Below are 15,677 nucleotides of genomic sequence, written 5' to 3' on the forward strand. Positions count from 1 at the left end.
AGAGATACCAGCGCTTGCCTCATGGATAATCAAGATACAAATTATGTCTGGCAGGAACTAAATCTCCCCTAAGGAGTAGGCTTAGAGAATTTATTATTATTTCCATGATGAGCAACATAATCTTAAATTATTTTCAAGACGTTTTTGGGGAAAGATAGTATTTGACACCATCAGTAAAGCAACCTATTAATTGATATAGGTATTTTCTGTATTTGTTGACACTGGATTATTGGTCACCAGCCTCTGGGCATTTGCCAATAGCAAGCTAGGTGAACCAGTTGAATACTGACTCTTTCAGAGCATTGCTGCAGTTCAGTGAGTCACACCCAGTGAGCAAATTTAACGATGAATTAACAGCATATTTCATGTATACAACTCGCTGGAACAAACTAATTTCATAGTTTATATTAATATTTAACCAACCACAGTTAAACAAAACTCTCATCTATTACAGTGATTAAATTGATAACTTTATCTCAAGTTAGATTAAAAGGTATTATTTCCTTTTTAAAACTGTGAATATACTTTATCTAGTCATTTTTGTTTACAACGGAAACTATGAGAAATCAAAATTAACATCCTTATCCGTGAGCTTCTTATAGATACCTGAAAAAGTGTCAACCTTTTGTTCCACATTGTTCTGCTGTGCTTTGACTAAATGAACCCTGATGAGCAAGCTGCCCTCCAGTTTCACACAGATTCTCTTGTCCACAACTTCACTTGGAAGACCAAGTCCTAAAGGATCACATCCTACACAGCTGTCAGAGTATGGCTCCTGGGATGCTTTATCTTATTATTTTTTTTTTGTATGGCTTTTTTTGAGTTGGCTTGGGCAGAATTCTCCTCTGAGCAATAAAGATGACATACTTCCCCATGAACTTCTCCAATTCACGTACTAGCTGAACTTGGATTTTCTGGAAAGATTTCAGTTGAACGGGAACAAAGATTATGATCACTTTCTGACCACCACCAATTTCAGTTTCCTTGGCTGCTGTAATATTCTGCTCCCTGTGCTGAGTCTTGAGGTCCACGTTTAACTGCAGCTCCTGAAGAGCCTGGGCCCAAACTCAAACTCGTCCTTCTCCTTGCTGAAAGTCAGCTTAGGGAGAGGCCCAAGTCTCGCGAGAGCTCATCAAATTCCAAAAGGTATTATTTCATGTTCAGTATTTTCTAGTTTTGTTTTGTTTTTTAACTCAAGCCTTGATGTGCTCAAGATACTAGGTTTCTAACAACAATCAAAGATAAATATTGTTTGTGTATAGGCATCTGTGTGTGTGTGTTTCCCTCAGCTAGGAAATTGCTTTCATATGGCAGTGAAAAAGTTGTCTTCATCTAAGGAAGTATCCAAAGAAATCCCTATAATGGTGGCTAAGTATTAAATAGTAGATATCCTCATGCTGTAGATTTGAAAATTCTCAAGCCATATTCACCATCATCCTAGAATGTTAATGTTACATGTGTTAAATGATTATAATCAATCAGAGGTCTTTTGACAAGTACTTTCTTCATTTTATTTTAAATAAGCAATATTTAAGTCTTGGCAATATGACCAGCCTAATAAAGAAATCGGAAAAAAAATCATACATGTGATATTTATTTCCGTAGGCAAGCTCCATGCTACTTAATATCACATATTTTCCTGTACAATAATCTTATTTTAGTGCCACAATGGTACAGTCTCCTTTGCTCTTGTGTAACTTCCTTCAACCATTTAAAATCTGTTGATTTGCTATTTTTGCTTCCATGTAGTTTCATTTGAAAGTCAAATATACTTGGCATTTGCTAAAGTCATAGCTCTTACTCTTCTTGGAAATTCTCTGCAAGCTTACATTTTATTTAAAAAATTCATCTGCAGTAGCATAAAATTTACAATTTCAATTCTGTTTAAGCTTTGAATGACAAATTGTCCTATTATCTCATTTCTTTCTTGCTTTATTTGACTAAACAAATGCCCTACAGTAGGAACATTTACTTGTGAAGAGAAAATTAATCCATCCTTTTTAGAACTCTGCAATATAATCTCTATAATACCCCACATCAGTAAAAGTAATGAATACTTCATATCTACCTTCACCATTCTATTAAAGGTGTCATACACATTTTTGTAAAGAAAAAACACAGAACGTCATCCACTTTCCATTGCCCAAATCTACCATTTTGTTATTTCGAAGTATTTCATTTTTATTTTTAAGGGACAGTCTCATTTCTATTGCCCAGGCTTGAGTGCAGTGGCACACTCATAGTTCACTATAACCTCAAACTGCTAGGCTTAGGCAATTCTCCCACCTCAAGCTCCCGAGGAACTACACTATAGGTGCATACCACTATGCCCAGCTAATTTTACAATTTTATTTTTTTTTTTATAAATAGGGTATCACTGGGTTGTCCACCCTGGTGTCAAATTCTTGGCCTCAAGTGATCTTCCTGTCTCAGCCTCCCAAAGTTCTGGGATCACTGGTGCGAGCCACCTTGCCCAGCCTCAAAATATTTCAGTAACAAATAAAAGCCTTCTTTTAAATTTTGAGTTCTACCCCCCTGTTTTTTATATATTTTTTTCTAAATAATAAGCAGCTGTTTCTTAGTAGCAGTAATATTTGGTTCTTAAAATTATTTTTTATTTTTCATCTAAAAAGTAAAATACCACAAAATAACTGGCATTTACTTCCAAATATAAATATTTTTCCTTTTGTTTCACAGCCCCCCCACAAAAAACTTTCCTTCTCTTTTCTCTCCAATGAGTTCATTTGCTACTATTACTTTTGGCATCTATAGAATTTCAAGTAAATGCTGTACTTTAGTACCTGAGCTAGAGAGGTTAATCATTGGTAGGTAGCAAATGATCAAACAAGACTGTTACAAGACTGTTTTCCAAAAATGATGAAAAAAAATCCATTTGTCATGACAGTAAGGAGGAAAAAACTGTAGAAAGATGTGCAGTCTGTTAGCTCATCTTACCTTTTATTGATGGTTAAAGTATGCATGATTCCGAAAGTATACAGTTTAGCATGTTTGAAATTTTCAACTCTACCTAATTGTATAAAATATGTACCACCTTTTTAATTAATTTATAATTTCATCAGTGTTATTTTGATATAATACTTCATATTATTTTGCTGTCATGCAGAAGATGAACTTCTTTTTAATAAAACTATTTGCTTCAAGATTGTTCTCATGGCTCTTAGTCCATACAATTCCTAACAGGATACAAATATAATCGATTAATAAGTTAATGTATTCAGGAGCAATTTTGAGCACAATGTTTTACTTTTATCCTCTTTTATTATGTTCTACTTAAATTACTATTGGTGTTCATTCTTTTTAATTAAAGGCCACCATAGGACTAATATAGTAGAGTTGAGCAGCCACATTTTTCTCAGTAAAATGCAAAATAGAGATTCTCTAACTTGTTTTCCTATAAGCTGTCCTGTGTTTAAAGTCTATAAGGTAAAAAAATAAATTTGTTTAAATTGTGATTTTTTCAAGTGGATAATTATAAAAGTAAATTAGAACTAAAATCAATGCAATTAATAAAACGTGTCATAAAATAGAATGTCAACACTTAAATGTACCACATCAGTGACAAGAGAGGTAAAACCTTTCAAGAAGTTAAAATAAGAAAAACCTTAATTGAATAAAAATAAAGTAAATAAAACTTTAAGTTATCTCATGTGCCATGTTTAGGAGAACTCTTAGACCTATTTTTAGATGTGTCTGGATTTGTGTAGGAAATCTTAACTCTCATTTAGATTACGACCTCTTCCACAAGACTTGAAATTATAGGATTCTATCCGATGCCAATGAGCTTCATTACAGTTGATCCTCTGTTAATATGTAACATCAATTTTACATTATTTCACATAACATATTTATCTGTGGTTTATTTGATCCCTGCTATTACTGATGTATGAGTCTTAATCTGTGGTTTAATTCACACAAATATCCAGAGGTTACCACTTACATTAAATGCATACTTATGTAATATATTTCCTATTATCCTGTTAGGATTCCATTCACTTCTTGTTTGTTTTCTGACAGGTACACAAGACTCTTATTGTTAATAGCATTGTAATAGAGAAGAAAGGCCTTGTTCCTTTTAAGTTGAGTAACTAAAAAGAGAATAGTGACTGAAGATAAGCTGCGGTAACAGGGCAAAGCAAAGCAAACTTACTGAAGTCTAATAAAAATAGTGAGTCAAACAAGGCCAAAATGAGGTAGAAAACATTAATGTAACTAGAATCTGAGGCTCCCATCTTCGTTTCGCTGTGTTCCAAAAGAGGATTCTATATATATATATATATATATGTTAAGGGGACATAATATCTTAGCTATGTTCATATAAGGAGTAGCACAAAACTAGTTCATAACAAAAGTGGTCATAGGTAAGCTATTGAGGGTTCTGTTAATCTTGGACTGGAATTGAAATGTTGTGACAATAGGATGCCCCCACTTGCCGTCATATAGACACTCCTAAAGGTAGAGAACCCTTTCTAGAGAACCTTAGTTTATAATCTTTGTAAGACCTCAAGGAGGACCATGTTTCACTGGAATATAAAATGTCTGGAGAATCCAATTTTGCTTTAGGCTGATGTGAGGAAGAGATATAGATAGATAGATAGATAGATAGATAGATAGATAGATAGATACATAGCCCAAATTCCTACATAATCTAGTCATGCCCTCAGTATTCCTGAGCTGGGAAGGTTCAGAGAAAGATGGAAACATTGCTTCATCCATTAAGTGAGGCCAAGGAGACTAACAGTAGTTTGAGAATGTGAACCCAACTTCTTTTCATGCCTTTCAGGATGTGATAGAGTTAATAGAATTTGGAAAATTTTAATAGAAACATCCCCCAAAATGACAAACACCTTGAATTAACCTGCATTTTTGATGTTTAAAAGTTATTTATATTAAAATTTTACATCAATAATTTATCATATTATTACATAATATTCATTGCCTTTAGCTGTCAAAAGCTTCCCAGAGATACTGAATCTGTAGTAAGCAGAGTATTCTAAAGCCTCGTGTCTCTACTAGATTCTAAGAACTCCACAAATTCAAAGAATGTTTGTAGTAGGCTGAATAATGGGCACCCAAAAATATCCAGTACTTTTTTCTGGAACGTGTAAAAGTCATCTTATAAGGAAAAAGGGACTTTGCAGGTGTGATTAAGTTAAGGCTTTTGAGATGGGGGGAATCATCTTGGATTGTCCAGATGGGTCCTGGATTCAATCACAAGTAAGAGAGACAGAGGGAAATTTGACACACACAGAAGAGAAGACAATGTGATCACAGAAGCAGGTTACTTTAGTAATGCTTCCACGATACAATCAAGTCACAGAATGCTGGTAGACACCAGAAGCTGAAAGATTTCAGACTGCTTACCTCCAGAATGGTAAGAGAATAAATTTCCATTCTCAAAAGCCAGTAAATGATTTTGATTTTGTGGTGGTTTGTTCATATACAAAAATCAACTCAAGATGGATTAACGACTTAAATGTAAAACCTAAAACTATAAAAACTCCAGAAGAAAACCTAGGAAATACCATTCTGAATGGTCCTGGCAAAGACTTCATGACAAAGACTCCAAAAGCAAATACAGCATAAACCAAAATTAACAAGTGGGACCTAATTAAACTAAAGAGCTTCTGTGCAGCAAAAGAAACTATCAACAGAGTAAATAGACAACCTGCATAAGGTAAGAATATATTTGCAAACTATACATCTAACAAAGGTCTAATGTTCAAAATGTATAAGGAATTTAAACCAATCAACAAGCAAAATATGAAAAGGCTTTACTGGCCATTGCTGGGTTTGATGACAGAGGAAAGGACCACGAGCCCAGAAACGCATGTGGCCTCTTGCAAAAAGCAAGAAAATGGATTCTCTCCAGAAAGGAATGCAGCTCTGCCAAAATCTTGATTTTAGCCAAATGAGACTCATTTGATCTCCAGGACAATAAGCTAATAAGTTAGGGTTGTTTTAAGCTGCTACGTTTGGGAGTAATTTGTTATAGCAGCAATAGGTAACTGATAACACTATCCTATAAGAAAAAAAATGTATGTGAAAGTCATCTGAAGACATCTGCATCTATATTAAAAAGTCTTCAAAGTATGCCACAAATAAATAATACAAAATATTAATAATTTATCTGCAACCATAATGCCCCATCTACATCCCTTAGTATCGTATGGTTTCCTTTTCAAATCTAACGACATGTATGCTATCAGATAAAAGTATAACTTTCATGACTATTAAATATCAAGAACTTTACTAGTTTGGTGGCTATTTAATAAAAAATAAGATTTAAATATTCTAGTTATAAAAACCAATGCACAATATCCAGTGATAATTCAATCAAAGTAAATATAATAAATGAATTCCGTGTGTATGTGTGTGCCTAATGCAATTGACCCAAGATAAGAATTCATTAACAGTGAATACAAGCACAAGTTTTATTTGTAGAACTGTTTTTCCAGGAATTAGAAGCAAAGATTTTCTGCTTGCATTGTGGTTTAAAATTTGATATGTTTCTCAAGGCTTGAGCTCGACCATTTATTCAAATAAGCAGCTAAACTTAAACACCAAGCAGAAATATTAGCCATTACTCTAGCAAACACACTGTAGATGTAAATTTAATTATCAACATCCTGTCTCACAAGATTCTGTAATCTTCCAGTAAGCAGGGCCAGGAAATACAAAAATTTTCCCACAGATATTTCACTACTTCAATTATAATTTCAAGTTGTGCAACATTTTACAGTAACCAAACAGGCTAAATGCAAATATATAAAACAAAAACCGTAACCAGAAAATCATTTTATCTAAAACTACCTCTCATTTCTTAATTGCAACATCTTACTTGGACCTAAAAAAAATTTGCAACATCTTACTTTTCCTAACTAGTTTTACCAGAATAAGTATATGCCTAATACTTGTTTACTTATTTATTCAAAATCTTTCCTAACTAATAGCAGATCTGTGATTACTGGGCCATTTTAGCATTCTTCCCTATATATACAGAAAGTGAATGCTGTCATTATCGTTCAGTGCAATTTCAGATACATCTCCAGATTTTCTTATTGCTGTTGCTATTGTTATTCTTATGTAATATGACTTGACTTCATACTTCTCTAGTGGCTTTCTTTAACTTTGCATTATGGATTTCTGTCATAATTCTATTCATGTCATCAAGGCACTGCATAATTTGCCTGCTTCTTCAGAAGCCTTTCAAGGGAAGCTATATATTGATCATAGTCAACTACACTCTAATTTCTCAAGATACTGCCAAACATTTCATCACTTGGTATATGTTAAATACGATAGAACCAATCCTGTTTTAAATAAGTTAATTTTTCTAGGCAGAGAGCTACCAAGTAAGGTCCACCTTTTGGTGCTCAATTAGTAAGAATCATAACATGCTTTTGAAACTCCTATTAAACCACTCAGTGTTCCAATGACCTATTGGTTGACATCATGTCATTATAGATTGGAATTTTCAATTCAGCAATTTGCTTCAATAGTGCTGTCAAAAGCTAACAAGATTGTGGAAGTGGTTCTCAATGAATTCTCAGAATGTTTATTGATGCAGCTGATACTGTCGTTAAAATTTCTACACTTATATTGATAAGCTGGTTGGTACACTGGGAGACAAATGCCCTTTGTTGAAGGGATCAGCAGGCACATCAATGCGCATTTTATTTCTGATATTTTTTTGGGGAGGCTATACTAAATATGGCAGTAAAGTTGAATAAAATTTTAATAATTGGTAGGAATATTATTTTTCAAGTGTCATGAGCCAGGGAGGTACACAAAATAAATTTTTCTAATAAATCACAATCATAATAACAGATCGAACAGACTTATGAATCCTCCCAAATTCATCATTTTAAAGTGATCAGCTCATTTAACACTAAAATGCATCTATCCTCAGGCTGAATGATAACATCTGCAAAGCAGCACCCAGCAACATAATGCATTTAAGAATATATAATTAAGACATTGGAAAGAATTATGACTATTAGGCCTGAATCTTAAAGGAGTCAATAATGGCTTGCAAACAGTAAAGTCGGATAAATTGCTTCTTAGGAAAATAAACTAGGAGAGGAAAATTTCAGAGGAGTACGCAGTAGGTTCCCAGTTAACTTAAAAGGTTAATTTTCCAGAAGGCTAACATCTATCTAATAAGATTATACAGTTCTTGAGTTACATAAGATTTGAACCTCAAATACCTATCTGAAGAGGCTGATTCATTCTCATACTTCTCTCAGATCCCTCAATCCAGGAGTAGTTCTTCATGGAACGGGCTTTTGTGAACTATTTATTCAATTAGTAAGCAATCTTGATCCCTAAAGCTCCATCTAATCCTGGCCTCTTTTGAAAAAAACAGAACTTTAGAGCTAGAAAGTAATTGCAAAGTTATTTATTTCAACCACCTAATTCCCACTGAGGAATACAAGAGAAGAATGTGTCTTACTCAAACATAGTGCTTAAGTGGTCAAATTAGGTCTCTAGAACCTACGTGCCTGTAGTCTCAGCCATGGAACTTTCTACTTTATTGTCTATTTTTGCCACTTCTATTCATTAAAATAGTTACCTGGATGGAGAATCAGATATCCAGTGTTCTTTATTCCATATACCAGTAATTTTTAATTTGCCCTTGTACAAATCACATTTCCCTTTACTAAGTAATAATTTTTTAAAAGCATGATTGATATAGTTATTTTAAAAGGACACTGACATAGTTCGATCACTGTCATACTTATCTCAACCACACAATGATATGGTTGACACTGCAGATTACTTTCCTCTTAAATATTATTTTTCTAGATTAAGAACTATTATGTTAGACTATATTTAGCTAGTGTAAAGTTTGGGAATTCTCTATGTCATTGACAATCAGGTAGTGGGATTAGAAAATACTATCTGTTAACAGATAAAGCACTAAGGTGCTTGAAATGCCTGACTCAAAGCAGAATTTTTGCGAAAATGCTAAGGTGGCAATTACAGATAAATGGAGTATTAAGGACTAAAGGAAGTAAAACGCGAATTTATTTTGTCATTGTAAGAGAGAAGCAATTGAGACTCTGTAGAGAAGAAAACTCATACTCAGTGATCCCTGACTATCTGGTTTACAACTACAGCTAGTTTATAAAGAGCAGAAAGACAAGGGCATATGAAGTTAGAGTATTTTGAGAAAAGAGGAAACCTAAAAAGGAATAGTTGGGAGTAATTAAACTGGTTAAACACAAACAGAAAACAAACCGTTGTATAAAAGGCGGTAATTAATCCCAACTTAAAAAAATGAAAGAAAATAAGAGAATCATTTAGGTAATACTGCCTACAGTTTTGTGAATGGGATGTAATAAACAAATAAAGAAGAACCTGGAGATTGAGCTTGGCCATATTGTGGAAATGTTATAAAGATCAATATTGATCCCCAAATGGAGATCTGGGGCTAAGCCAGAACATAAATATACAGTTAGCCAAGGCCTGCCTAGTAAGATATGAAGGTGGAAAAGAAGAAAATGAGTTCATTCAAGTCAAGGGAACTATAAAGGGAATATAAAGAGATCTTTGCAAAGACATCAGAAATTCTAAAGAAAAAGTAGCCAGTGAATATTTAAAAAGTAAAGAAAAACACTACGTTGATTAAATCTGCCTTTCATAAATTGCCTGTATCAAGCTAGAAATTGATGTTCTTAAATATTAAGCACCAATGTTATAAAATAATACAATTTCCATAGTATTTATATACAGACATTATGTGCATACTGAAAAAATTGCAATATAAAATAACCTAAAATATTTTTTTAAATAGCAAAGCCAGGAGAAAAAGGGAGATTTAACTAATGAACTTAAATGAAAAGTAACAAGCAATTTAAAGAATGCATTGAAATCAAAATACGACTAGACCAATCCTAAATGGAGAAATAGAAAAACAATAAAAAGAGTGTAATTTAAATATATTGGAATGGCTATGAGTTTGGACAAGTTATTGCTGGATAATATTCAATCTGCAAGGATATTAGAGCATTAAAATGAATAGTCATATATGCAGATAATAATGAGCAGAGTTAGCACCATTGTAACGCAGTAAAGAAAAAAGTACATTTTAAATATAAAAATTTAACAATGAATATGGAAATGTATATCAAAGGAAAAATTAAAAGGTGTACCACATAGCAATAAGTGGTACCCTGGTTACTAACTAGCTTTGATAAAACTCCATGTAGACTGATATTTGAGAACCCAAATTCAGCACTGGTTATTGCATTTTTAAAAAGTTAACATTTAAATGCTGATAAAGTATAAATGATCTTTATTATTCTAACCAGGTCTGGCTTTCATTTATTTCACACAGTATTTAATTTTAGATATATTTTACTTAAGCTGTCCTTGAATAAGTGAAAGGATGCTGGTCTGACTCTAGACATAAAAAAAGAAGAATTAGAACTCAATCTCTCTCTCCCTCCCTCTCTCTCTCTCTCTCTCTCACACACACACACACACACATACTTCCTTATTATTGCATGTCAAATAAAATATTAACAGGGTGAAATTCAAATACTAAAAATTGTAAGCTAACCAGTAACACAGACATATTCACAATGTACTCAAACCTCTGGAGTTGTAAGGTCAGTACAAATATAACCCAATCCCTTCTAAATGTATAGTATTACACAAGTATCATGGATGTTCAGATGGCTGTACAAGTCATTCAAACAGCAAAGAAAGGAGCACACTTTTTTTAGCATATAGAGCTCCCTAGAACCAGAAAGCAGATGAATACATTTTACAAAGATTTCCAGTAACAAGCTGTGCACCAAAATGTTTTCTTTTTACTCAACCTTTAGTTTTCCAAGGAACTCAATCTAAACAAAATGTCCATCCTTGACCAATCCACATAATAAAAGCTTTACAAAGTTTAGAAAACATGTATAACTGTCAATGTAGGTGTTGACCAAATAAAGACAAGAAGGTCACATTTATTTGCAAAGGTTAAACAGCAGGGAGAAAGTAGTCTAAGAGGAGCAATGAGGTGAAACTGTACAAAGACATTTCTAAAACAGCTTATATGTGTGTTTTGTGTGGAACAGTCTCTAAGAAGTCATAAAATCCTCATTGCTTAGTCATTTAAAAATCAGAGCATATAAAGGCAGACTTAAAATGCTTAATTAGGCCTCTGACTTTTTTCTGAAAAATTAATGTGAATCTGACAGTAATCCACTGTCGGAGAATTCTTAGATTTTTTTGAACTTATTACACAATTAACATGATGAAACTTACTAAAGATACCATTATTAGGAAAATATTGTCAAAAGTGTTTAAGTAATTAAGTTGTTTTTGACCATTTATTTATGGATACAAAATATAAGGTTTGAAACAGCTAATAGTGTTGTACAGACCACATTTACATAACAATTTCCTTAAAAATTAGCAAGAATTAAGATATTTCCTATTTGAGAGAAGTAGAAATATTTGTAATATTTATTTCTTTTATGAAACAGATATGATAGCCTTAAATAAAATTTGTATTTTAGATAGTCCATTATACTTCTAAAGCATAAACATCCCAATGTGGGTTTTAGAATCGAAGGCAATACCACAAAGTTAAAAACAATCCTTAATTAAGTCATTTACCTGAGGTAATAAGCAGTGTATTAATGTTAAATGTTAAGATATTAGAGAAATGTTTCTGAAAAGAGCATATGCAGCATCACAATTGCCTAGAGAGTTTGTTAAAAATCGAAATTTCTATATCTCAGTTCAGAACAATTTGGGCCCACCAATGTGCATTTTACCAAGTTCCTCAGATTATTCTGCTGTGCAATAAAGCTTAAGAATCATTGGCAGAAAAACAGAACTTCAATGAGAAAGCTAGAGATAAAAAGGAAGGAATTTTCCTTGTTCCAGTGTCATTAGTATATTATACTCTAATTTTCCTTTAATAATATTTTCCCTAAGATAAGACAAAAGGCAAGCCACATAGGATTATAATTTCATAAAACAAAAACAATAATTATCACTCAATAGAACTCCATCTCAAAACAAGTATAAGTATATTTCCTTAGGTGGTCCCTGAGAAAGGTTCTAAAGCATAATGCTGATTTAACTCAAGGATATTATAGTATTTACAAAATGGAACAGATTAACCTGAACTCTAGGTGTCTTTGATGGCTCAAAGCAAATCCAGAAGGCCTTACCAGTTTCCATCAGTTTATGCCAGTTAACTTCAAAGAGGAAGCTTGCCTAATGATTTTTATAAACATGAACATTTCCTAATAATATATTGTAGGTTGTTACTTGCTTATCCAAGTGATTCCATTTTGAATAAGAGTTCCTTAAAAGAGTTTTGAACAAGGAACATGACAGATTGCATTTTTAAGCCATGTTCATTGAAAACAAATTCTAGCTAATAAAAATATTACTTTATATAATGTTGACATACTGTTTTTCTCAGCTTATTTAATAACAGTAGAAGAGATGTTCACGCTTAATCGTTAAGGGTTTCAGGTTGATCAGATTTATCAGTGTACTTTTTAAACTCACAATAAATCACTTTACTGATGGCTCAATCAATTTTTGGCCACTTATTATGCCATTATATCACCTACTTAATTTTCGAAATCAATCTTTATTTATAAAAAGCTTGTCCTCTTCCCCTTGTGTGTCACAGTGTCATGCTGTAGATTTTGATCCCTATGGAGTAAGGACAGAGCCAGAATCAGAAAGTAGATACAGGACACAAGGAAAGACATGCTTCGGTCACATATGGGAATGAGAAAGGTTTTGTGTATCAAAATAATCATAACTTCCTTGAAAGAGAAAAATTCCTTATAATTATTAATTCCACAATTGTACTAACATAAAAAAATTAATAACGCTGTTATTTGATAATATAATTTACAAAGTATGCTGGGCACATAATCTCATATCTAAAATTTATGACTACATTTATAATTCATTCTACTTTTCTTTATGCAAAAGAAGAGCTCTTATATCCTGAAATAATCTAACCTCCTTTCTGATACTTATTTCCACATTTTAATGTTCTAAATTTGTTTGAAAGTTTTAAAAATTTCTCCAAATTCTTGACTGTCCTTGTTTAAGACAAATCATATATAATTTCTGCTATCTAGTTATAATATTTTATCATATTCACTCGTTCCATCAAATATTTATTTTAGCATCTACCATATACCAGACACTGATCCTCCACCTGCACTTTTCAAATTTTAATGCACATATGAATGAGCCATATAATGCAGATTCTAATTCAGTAAGTCTGGGATAGGGCCTAAAATTCTGCACTGCTGACAAACTTCCAGGTAAGATTAAGATCATACTTTGAGCATCAGGGGTAGTAACACTTAGTCTATAGAACTAACTTGAAAAAGGTGAAAGAAGCCAGTCTTAATAAAACCATCCCATAACAATTTGAGATATAGTATTGTAGATGGACAGCAGTCCAGGAAGGATTGTAGTTTCAAAATTGCAACAAAAGTTATGGAATCTAATATATCCCAATACATAAAAACCAATGAACTCTATCAGAACATAACCACCAGTGCCAAAGTCAGAAAGAAAAATATGATACCAAGAGCATTCTATATTAAAAAGATTTATAGCTTATTTCTATTTGAGATAATCTATTGCTGTAGGAGGGATTTTTTAAAAATGAGTGAGGTTGGCTGATTTTGAATGCAATCAATAAATATTTGTGAAATAGATTCAGATCTCCTGACACTATATTCTTAAGCTAAGAAAGAATCTTTCTAGCCACTTTCTAGATGTTGGCTCAATGAGATCCATACTGTATTCACATGCAGGTTGGAAAAAATCTGCCATAAAGTCAACTAAGAAGTTTTTCCCAAGTGGGTAAAGAATACAAATAGTAAAGCAAACGGGACTTTTTGCTGGAGCAGATTTTGGAAAACAGGAGCACAACATCTCTTTTCTGTGTTTCCCAAAGGAGTCATTCTGTAGACTTTTGGGTATTAATTAAAAGGAATTAGACATACAAAGAGGAATTTGTTACAGGAAAATAAATAAACACACCCATACACATTCATTTTCTGTGGATTTACACTTACTCTTTGTAAAATGTGGACATAATAGAATATCCATTTGGATCATTTCATTATGAATATCATTTAAGGAACTGATATTAACTTTACAATTATGCTCTTGGATATTTGTTTGTTACCATATAAGATGACTTGACTTTTCAATCAGATACCATCGCAGAGGAAAATAAGGTACATATTATCTTTGTTATAATGATAAAACTTTGCACTTCTATACTAGTCCAGAGAAGACATACTTCTATTTATTCTAGACTAATTGCAGACCATTTTTATGTTCTTTTGCTACAGCTTCCTCTCAGACCACCAAAGTCTAGCATTTAACTTTTGTCTCTATTTCCATCTTTGTATATTATGTCTTGGGGAAAAAATCAGAAGCATCTAGATGAAGCCAAGAATTTTAGTATTATCATTCCCTGTAATATATGCAGCTAAGCTGAAATAGGTCTGCTGTATTTCCTGATTGCCTCAATTTAAAGTAATTTGTGTTGAACTGTGATTCATGAGTTGTTGAAAACTAATCAATATACTGCTTAGTTTCAAACAAAAATTTAAAACAAAGCCATTTATGGTAAATACGCTGAAATGAAAAAGCTAAGATTTCCACTACATCCTATTATTTTAATTTGAGTGATCCTTTGTGACTGATTTGCAGGTGGTAATGACTTGCAAATTAAGTTGGCAGAAAACTGTGCTGTTGTGACCCAGTGACTAAGCTTTCGCAGAGCTTACAAAGAACAGTGTGCATTTTGGGGCTTTATATTTTATTGCTTATGTCCAGGGTGAGAATGCTTCTTGCAGCCTTGTCCAAAAAATAGCATTAATGAATACTGTCAGTCTACCACTTAGTAGGTTGAGAACAAGCGGTTAGCACCTCTACCTCAACACTAATTGACTGGTTGAAGTGCTTGGCCAGGGAATTATTTATTTTCCTGTTCAGCATCTTCTCAGTAAAACAGATTCCTTCCTTTAAACACCAACTCCACTTAACACCACAGTAATGCTCTGTTAGAAATGAAATCCAATAGAAAATTCCAATTTCCCTGAAAATGGTGGCCCTCTGGTGTCAATTACTTGTCTTCAAACTTCACACAAAGTTTCATTCAGTCATAAGTGTGTAAGATGATTCGAGTGCATCAAGAGTCTTTGAAGCAACAAAAGAAGAGATGATCCAGTCTAAAACAATTAATAATGGGGTCACTCAGATGCTGCTAGTAGATTCTACATTTGCTGACACATTCCTTTCTAAATACCTTCAAAGTATCGCCACAACTTTCACTGACAGGCTTTTTCTAATTGCATGATTTACTGAATAGCAAATTTATCATCTGTATGTTTCATCTGGGAGGACTGATCTACCATTCTTGCTGCACCTAAATGTTCACATATGAAAGCAAAAAGTGGCAATGAGGAAAGGGAGAAGGGACAGGAAAATAATCTGTGGAGTAGAATCTACTAAGTCTACAGTTTTATATGCTTTACCTATTTTAATTTTTACAAGAACCCTGAAATTATTGTTATTCACACACATTTTCCAGCTAATTTTGAAGCCATTAAGTGTTAGTACTGTGGTCACCTTTGAGTTTTGTTTGA

The 15,677-nt window shown here is 33.0% G+C and overlaps 1 pseudogene; it reads right to left on the reverse strand.

Moving 5' to 3' along the window:
• Window positions 1–556: 556 nt before the first annotated feature.
• LOC129475356 (small ribosomal subunit protein eS7-like) lies at window positions 557–2,981 on the reverse strand (annotated as a pseudogene).
• Window positions 2,982–15,677: the final 12,696 nt, after the last annotated feature.

This window comes from Symphalangus syndactylus, chromosome X (genome assembly GCF_028878055.3).
Source record: "Symphalangus syndactylus isolate Jambi chromosome X, NHGRI_mSymSyn1-v2.1_pri, whole genome shotgun sequence".
NCBI lineage: Eukaryota > Metazoa > Chordata > Mammalia > Primates > Hylobatidae > Symphalangus > Symphalangus syndactylus.